This window comes from Arachis ipaensis, chromosome B7 (genome assembly GCF_059453495.1).
Source record: "Arachis ipaensis isolate K30076 ecotype BB chromosome B7, ASM5945349v1, whole genome shotgun sequence".
In the NCBI taxonomy this organism is placed as follows: domain Eukaryota; kingdom Viridiplantae; phylum Streptophyta; class Magnoliopsida; order Fabales; family Fabaceae; genus Arachis; species Arachis ipaensis.
Window position 1 is genome coordinate 83,310,001 of NC_142442.1, and position 7,911 is coordinate 83,317,911.

The following is a 7,911-nucleotide window of genomic DNA, read 5'->3' on the forward strand; positions in this document are numbered from 1 at the left end:
AAAAAAAAAAAAAAAAAATCTGGAAAAAAACTGTGAAAAAAATCGGAGGAGCTTGCCAAAGATGAGGCCATTATGGCTCGCCTTTAGGTGTCCTCCTCGGGATAGCGTCATTTAAAGAACGAGGGTCAGCGGAAGGTAAAAAAAAAAAAAAAAAAAATCGGAAAAAAAACTGTGAAAAAAAACCGGAGGAGCTTGCCAAAGATGAGGCTATTACGGTTCACCTTTAGGTGTCCTCCTCGGGATAGCGTCATTTAAAGAACGAGGGTCAGCAGAACGTAAAAAAAAAAAAAAAAAAAAAAACCGAAAAAAAAATCTGGAAAAAAAACTGTGAAAAAAACCGGAGGAGCTTGCCAAAGATGAGGCTATTACGGCTCCCCTTTAGGTGTCCTCCTCGGGATAGCGTCATTTAAAGAACGAGGGTCAGCAGAACGTAAAAAAAAAAAAAAAAAAAATCTGGAAAAAAACTGCGAAAAAAACCGGAGGAGCTTGCCAAAGATGAGGCCATTACGGCTCGCCTTTAGGTGTCCTCCTCGGGATAGCGTCATTTAAAGAACGAGGGTCAGCAGAAGGAATAAAAAAAATAAAAAAAACGGAAAAAAAATCTAGAAAAAAACTGTGAAAAAAATCGGAGGAGCTTGCCAAAGATGAGGCCATTAAGGCTCACCTTTAGGTGTCCTCCTTGGGATAGCGTCATTTAAAGAACGAGGGTCAGCGGAAAGTAAAAAAAAAAAAAAAAAAAAAAAAAAAAAAAAAAAAAAAACTGGAAAAAAATTTGGAAAAAAACTGTGAAAAAAACCGGAGGAGCTTGCCAAAGATGAGGCCATTACGGCTCGCCTTTAGGTGTCCTCCTCGGGATAGCGTAATTTAAAGAACGAGGGTCAGCAGAACGTAAAATAAAAAAAAAACAAAAAAACCGGAAAAAAAATCTGGAAAATAAACTGTGAAAAAAACCGGAGGAGCTTGCCAAAGATGAGGCCATTACGGCTCACCTTTAGGTGTCCTCCTCGGGATAACGTCATTTAAAGAACGAGGGTCAGCAGAACGTTTAAAAAAAAAAATCTGGAAAAAAACTGTGAAAAAAACCGGAGGAGCTTGCCAAAGATGAGGCCATTACGGCTCGCCTTTAGGTCTCCTCCTCGGGATAGCGTCATTTAAAGAACGAGGGTCAGCAGAACGTTAAAAAAAAAAAAAAAAAAAAAAAACCGAAAAAAAATCTGGAATAAAACTGTGAAAAAAACCGGAGGAGCTTGCCAAAGATGAGGCCATTATGGCTCGCCTTTAGGTGTCCTCCTCGGGATAGCGTCATTTAAAGAACGAGGGTCAGCGGAAGGTAAAAAAAAAAAAAAAAAAAAAAAAAAAAAAAAAAAAAAAAAAAAAAAAAAAAAAAAAAAAAAAAAAAAACCGAAAAAAAAAATGGAAAAAAAACTGTGAAAAAAACCGGAGGAGCTTGCCAAAGATGAGGCTATTACGGCTCACCTTTAGGTGTCCTCCTCGGGATAGCGTCATTTAAAGAACGAGGGTCAGCAGAACGTAAAAAAAAAAAAAAAAAAAAAAAAAAAAAAAAAAAAAAAAAAAAAAAAAAACCGGAAAAAAAATCTGGAAAATAAACTGTGAAAAAAACCGGAGGAGCTTGCCAAAGATGAGGCCATTACGGCTCACCTTTAGGTGTCCTCCTCGGGATAACGTCATTTAAAGAACGAGGGTCAGCAGAACGTTTAAAAAAAAAATCTGGAAAAAAACTGTGAAAAAAACCGGAGGAGCTTGCCAAAGATGAGGCCATTACGGCTCGCCTTTAGGTGTCCTCCTCGGGATAGCGTCATTTAAAGAACGAGGGTCAGCAGAACGTAAAAAAAAAACAAAAAAAAACAAAAAAAAAAAACCGGAAAAAAAATCTAGAAAAAACCTGTGAAAAAAAACCGGAGGAGCTTGCCAAAGATGAGGCCATTAAGGATCACCTTTAGGTGTCCTACTCGGGATAGCGTCATTTAAAGAAAGAGGGTCAGCAGAACGTTAAAAAAAAAAAAGAAAAAAAAAACCGAAAAAAAATCTGGAATAAAACTGTGAAAAAAACCGGAGGAGCTTGCCAAAGATGAGGCCATTACGGCTCGCCTTTAGGTGTCCGCCTCGAGATAGCGTCATTTAAAGAACGAGGCTCAGCAGAACTTAAAAAAAAAAAAAAATGGAAAAAAAACTGTGAAAAAAACCGGAGGAGCTTGCCAAAGATGAGGCCATTACGGCTCGCCTTTAGGTGTCCTCCTCGGGATAGCGTAATTTAAAGATCGAAGGTCAGCAGAACGTAAAATAAAAAAAAAACAAAAAAACCGGAAAAAAAATCTGGAAAATAAACTGTGTAAAAAACCGGAGGAGCTTGCCAAAGATGAGGCCATTACGGCACACCTTTAGGTGTCCTCCTCGGGATAACGTCATTTAAAGAACGAGGGTCAGCAGAACGTTTAAAAAAAAATATGGAAAATAACTTTGAAAAAAACCGGAGGAGCTTGCCAAAGATGAGGCCATTACGGCTCGCCTTTAGGTGTCCTCCTCGGGATAGCGTCATTTAAAGAACGAGGGTCAGCAGAACGTAAAAAAAAACAAAAAAAAAAACAAAAAAAAAAACCGGAAAAAAATCTGGAAAAAAACTGTGAAAAAAAACCGGAGGAGCTTGCCAAAGATGAGGCCATTAAGGCTCACCTTTAGGTGTCCTCCTCGGGATAGCGTCATTTAAAGAACGAGGGTCAGCGGAAGGTAAAAAAAAAAAAAAAAAATAGGAAAAAAAATCTGGAAAAAAACTGTGAAAAAAACCGGAGGAGCTTGCCAAAGATGAGGCCATTACGGCTCGCCTTTCGGTGTCCTCCTCGGGATAGCGTCATTTAAAGAACGAGGGTCAGCAGAACGTAAAAAAAAAAAAAAAAAAAACCCGGAAAAAAAAAAAACTGTGAAAAAAACCGGAGGAGCTTGCCAAAGATGAGGCCATTAAGGCTCACCTTTAGGTGTCCTCCTCGGGATAGCGTCATTTAAAGAACGAGGGTCAGCAGAACGTTTAAAAAAAAAAAAAAAAAAAAAAAAAAAAAAAAAAACCGAAAAAAAAATCTGGAATAAAACTGTGAAAAAAACCGGAGGAGCTTGCCAAAGATGAGGTCATTATGGCTCGCCTTTAGGTGTCCTCCTCGGGATAGCGTCATTTAAAGAACGAGGGTCAGCGGAAGGTTAAAAAAAAAAAAAAAAAAATCTGGAAAAAAACTGTGAAAAAAATCGGAGGAGCTTGCCAAAGATGAGGCCATTATGGCTCGCCTTTAGGTGTCCTCCTCGGGATAGCGTCATTTAAAGAACGAGGGTCAGCGGAAGGTAAAAAAAAAAAAAAAAAAAAAAAAAAAAAAAATCGGAAAAAAAAATCTGGGAAAAAACTGTGAAAAAAATCGGAGGAGCTTGCCAAAGATGAGGCCATTACGGCTCGCCTTTAGGTGTCCGCCTCGAGATAGCGTCATTTAAAGAACGAGGCTCAGCAGAACTTAAAAAAAAAAAAAAAAAAAAAAAAAAAAAAAAAAAAAACCGAAAAATAAAATGGAAAAAAAGCTGTGAAAAAAACCGGAGGAGCTTGCCAAAGATGAGGCTATTACGGCTCACCTTTAGGTGTCCTCCTCGGGATAGCGTCATTTAAAGAACGAGGGTCAGCAGAACGTAAAAAAAAAAAAAAAAAAAAAAAAAAAAAAAAAAAAAGAAAAAACCGAAAAATAAATCTGGAAAAAAAACTGTGAAAAAAAACCGGAGGAGCTTGCCAAAGATGAGGCTATTACGGCTCACCTTTAGGTGTCCTCCTCGGGATAGCGTCATTTAAAGAACGAGGGTCAGCAGAACGTAAAAAAAAAAAAAAAAAAAACCGAAAAAAAAATCTGGAAAAAAAACTGTGAAAAAAAACCGGAGGAGCTTGCCAAAGATGAGGCTATTACGGCTCCCCTTTAGGTGTCCTCCTCGGGATAGCGTCATTTAAAGAACGAGGGTCAGCAGAACGTAAAAAAAAAAAAAAAAAAAAATCTGGAAAAAAACTGCGAAAAAAACCGGAGGAGCTTGCCAAAGATGAGGCCATTACGGCTCGCCTTTAGGTGTCCTCCTCGGGATAGCGTCATTTGCTGAAGATGAGACCGTTACGGCTCGCCTTCAGTTGTCCACATCGGGATAGCATCATTTAAAGAACGAGGGTCAGCACAACGTAAAAAAAAAACCAGAAAAAAACTGGAGGAGCTTGCCGAAGATGAGGCCATTACGGCTCGACTTTAGGTGTCCTCCTCGGGATAGCATCATTTAAAGAACGAGGGTCAGCACAACGTAAAAAAAAAACGGAAAAAATAGGAAAAAGATAGAGGAGCCTGCTGAAGATGAGGCCATTACGGCTCGCCTTTAGGTGTCCTGCTCGGGATAGCGTCATTTAAAGAACGAGGGTCAGCACAACGTACAAAAAAAAACTGGAGGAGCCTGCCGAGGACGAGGCCATTACGGCTCGCCTTTAGGTGTCCTCCTCAGGATAGCGTTATTTAAAGAACGAGGGTCAGCACAATGTAAAAAAATAAAAAATAATAAAAAAAACCGAAAAGAAAAAAATGGAGGAGCCTGCCGAAGATGAGGCCATTACGGCTCGCCTTTAGATGTCCTCCTCGTGATAGCATCATTTAAAGAACGAGGGTCAGCACAACGTAAAAAAAACCGCACAAAAAAAATTGGAGGAGCCTACCGAAGATGAGGCCATTACGACTCGCCTTTAGGTGTCCTCCTCGGGATAGCATCATTTAAAGAACGAGGATCAGCACAACTTTAAAAAAAAAATCCCAGAAAAAAAAAAACGGAGGTGCCTGCCGAAGATGAGGCCATTACGGCTGGCCTTTAGGTGTCCTCCTCGGGATAGCGTCATTTAAAGAACGAGGGTCAGAGCAACATAAAAAAAATGAAAAATCGGAAAAAAAACCGGAGTAGCCTGCCGAAGATGAGGCCATTACAGCTTGCCTGTAGGTGCCCTCCTCGAGATAGCGTCAGTTAAAGAACGAGGGTCAAACACCGTAAAAAAAAACCGGAAAAAAAACCGGAGGAGCTTGCTGAAGATGAGGCCATTACGGCTCGCCTTTAGGTGTTTACCTCGGGATAGCATCATTTAGAGAACGAGGGTCAGCACAACGAAAAAAAAAACTAGAAAAAAAATGGAGGAGCCTGTTGAAGATGAGGCCATTACGGCTCGCCTTTAGGTGTCCTCCTCGGGATAGCGTCATTTAAAGTACGAGGGTCAGCACAACATAAAAAAAAAAACCAGGAAAAACTGGAGGAGCTTGCCGAAGATGAGGCCATTACGGCTCGCGTTTAGGTGTACTCCTCGGGATAGCATCATTTAGAGAACGAGGGTCAGCACAACGTTAAAAAAAAATCCCAGAAAAAAAAAACGGAGGTTCCTGCCGAAGATGAGGCCATTACGGCTCGTCTTTAGGTGTCCTCCTCGGGATAGCATCATTTAAAGAACGAGGGTCCGCACAACGTTAAAAAAAAATCGCAGAAAAAAAACGGAGGTGCCTGCCGAAGATGAGACCATTACGGCTCGCCTTTAGGTGTCCTCCTCGGGATAGCGTCATTTAAAGAACGAGGGTCAGAGCAACGTAAAAAAAAAAAACAAAATGAAAAATCGGAAAAAAACCGGAGGTGCCTGCCGAAGATGAGGCCATTACAGCTCGCCTGTAGGTGCCCTCCTCGAGATAGCGTCAGTTAAAGAACGAGGGTCAGAACAACGTAAAAAGAAACCGGAGGAGCTTGCTGAAGATGAGACCGTTACGGCTCGCCTTCAGTTGTCCACATCGGGATAGCATCATTTAAAGAACGAGGGTGAGCACAACGTAAAAAAAAATCCAGAAAAAAACTGGAGGAGCTTGCCGAAGATGAGGCCATTACGGCTCGCCTTTAGGTGTCCTCCTCGGGATAGCATCATTTAAAGAACGAGGGTCAGCACAACGTAAAAAAAACGGAAAAAATAGGAAAAAGATAGAGGAGCCTGCGGAAGATGAGGCCATTACGGCTCGCCTTTAGGTATCCTCCTCGGGATAGCGTCAATTAAAGAACAAGGGTAAGCATAACGTAAAAAAAAAACAAAAAAAAAACCGGAAAAAAAAATGGAGGAGCCTGCTGAAGATGAGGCCATTACGGCTCGCCTTTAGGTGTCCTGCTCGGGATAGCGTCATTTAAAGAACGAGGGTCAGCACAACGTACAAAAAAAAACTGGAGGAGCCTGCCGAGGACGAGGCCATTACGGCTCGCCTTTAGGTGTCCTCCTCAGGATAGCGTTATTTAAAGAACGAGGGTCAGCACAATGTAAAAAAATAAATAATAATAAAAAAAACCGGAAAGAAAAAAATGGAGGAGCCTGCCGAAGATGAGGCCATTACGGCTCGCCTTTAGATGTCCTCCTCGTGATAGCATCATTTAAAGAAGGAGGGTCAGCACAACGTAAAAAAAACCGCACAAAAAAAATTGGAGGTGCCTACCGAAGATGAGGCCATTACGACTCGCCTTTAGGTGTCCTCCTCGGGATAGCATCATTTAAAGAACAAGGATCAGCACAACTTTAAAAAAAAAATCCCAGAAAAAAAAAAACGGAGGTGCCTGCCGAAGATGAGGCCATTACGGCTGGCCTTTAGGTGTCCTCCACGGGATAGCGTCATTTAAAGAACGAGGGTCAGAGCAACATAAAAAAAATGAAAAATCAGAAAAAAAACCGGAGTAGCCTACCGAAGATGAGGCCATTACAGCTTGCCTGTAGGTGCCCTCCTCGAGATAGCGTCAGTTAAAGAACGAGGGTCAAACACCGTAAAAAAAAACCGGAAAAAAACCGGAGGAGCTTGCTGAAGATGAGGCCATTATGGCTCGCCTTTAGGTGTTCACCTCGGGATAGCATCATTTAGAGAACGAGGGTCAGCACAACGAAAAAAAAAACCAGAAAAAAAATGGAGGAGCCTGTTGAAGATGAGGCCATTACGGCTCGCCTTTAGGTGTCCTCCTCGGGATAGCGTCATTTAAAGTACGAGGGTCAGCACAACATAAAAAAAAAAACCAGAAAAAACTGGAGGAGCTTGCCGAAGATGAGGCCATTACGGCTCGCGTTTAGGTGTACTCCTCGGGATAGCATCATTTAGAGAACGAGGGTCAGCACAACGTTAAAAAAAAATCCCAGAAAAAAAAATGGAGGTTCCTGCCGAAGATGAGGCCATTATGGCTCGTCTTTAGGTGTCCTCCTCGGGATAGCATCATTTAAAGAACGAGGGTCCGCACAACGTTAAAAAAAATCGCAGAAAAAAAACGGAGGTGCCTGCCGAAGATGAGACCATTACGGCTTGCCTTTAGGTGTCCTCCTCGGGATAGCGTCATTTAAAGAACGAGGGTGAGAGCAACGTAAAAAAAAAAACAAAATGAAAAATCGGAAAAAAACCGGAGGTGCCTGCCGAAGATGAGGCCATTACAGCTCGCCTGTAGGTGCCCTCCTCGAGATAGCGTCAGTTAAAGAACGAGGGTCAGAACAACGTAAAAAAAAAACTGGAGGAGCTTGCTGAAGATGAGACCGTTACGGCTCGCCTTTAGTTGTCCACATCGGGATAGCATCATTTAAAGAACGAGGGTCAGCACAACATAAAAAAAAAACCAGAAAAAAACTGGAGGAGCTTGCCGAAGATGAGGCCATTACGGCTCGCCTTTAGGTGTCCTCCTCGGGATAGCATCATTTAAAGAACGAGGGTCAGCACAACGTAAAAAAAACGGAAAAAATCGGAAAAAGATAGAGGAGCCTGCTGAAGATGAGGCCATTACGGCTCGCCTTTAGGTATCCTCCTCGGGATAGCGTCAATTAAAGAACAAGGGTAAGCATAACGTATATAAAAAAGGAAAAAATCG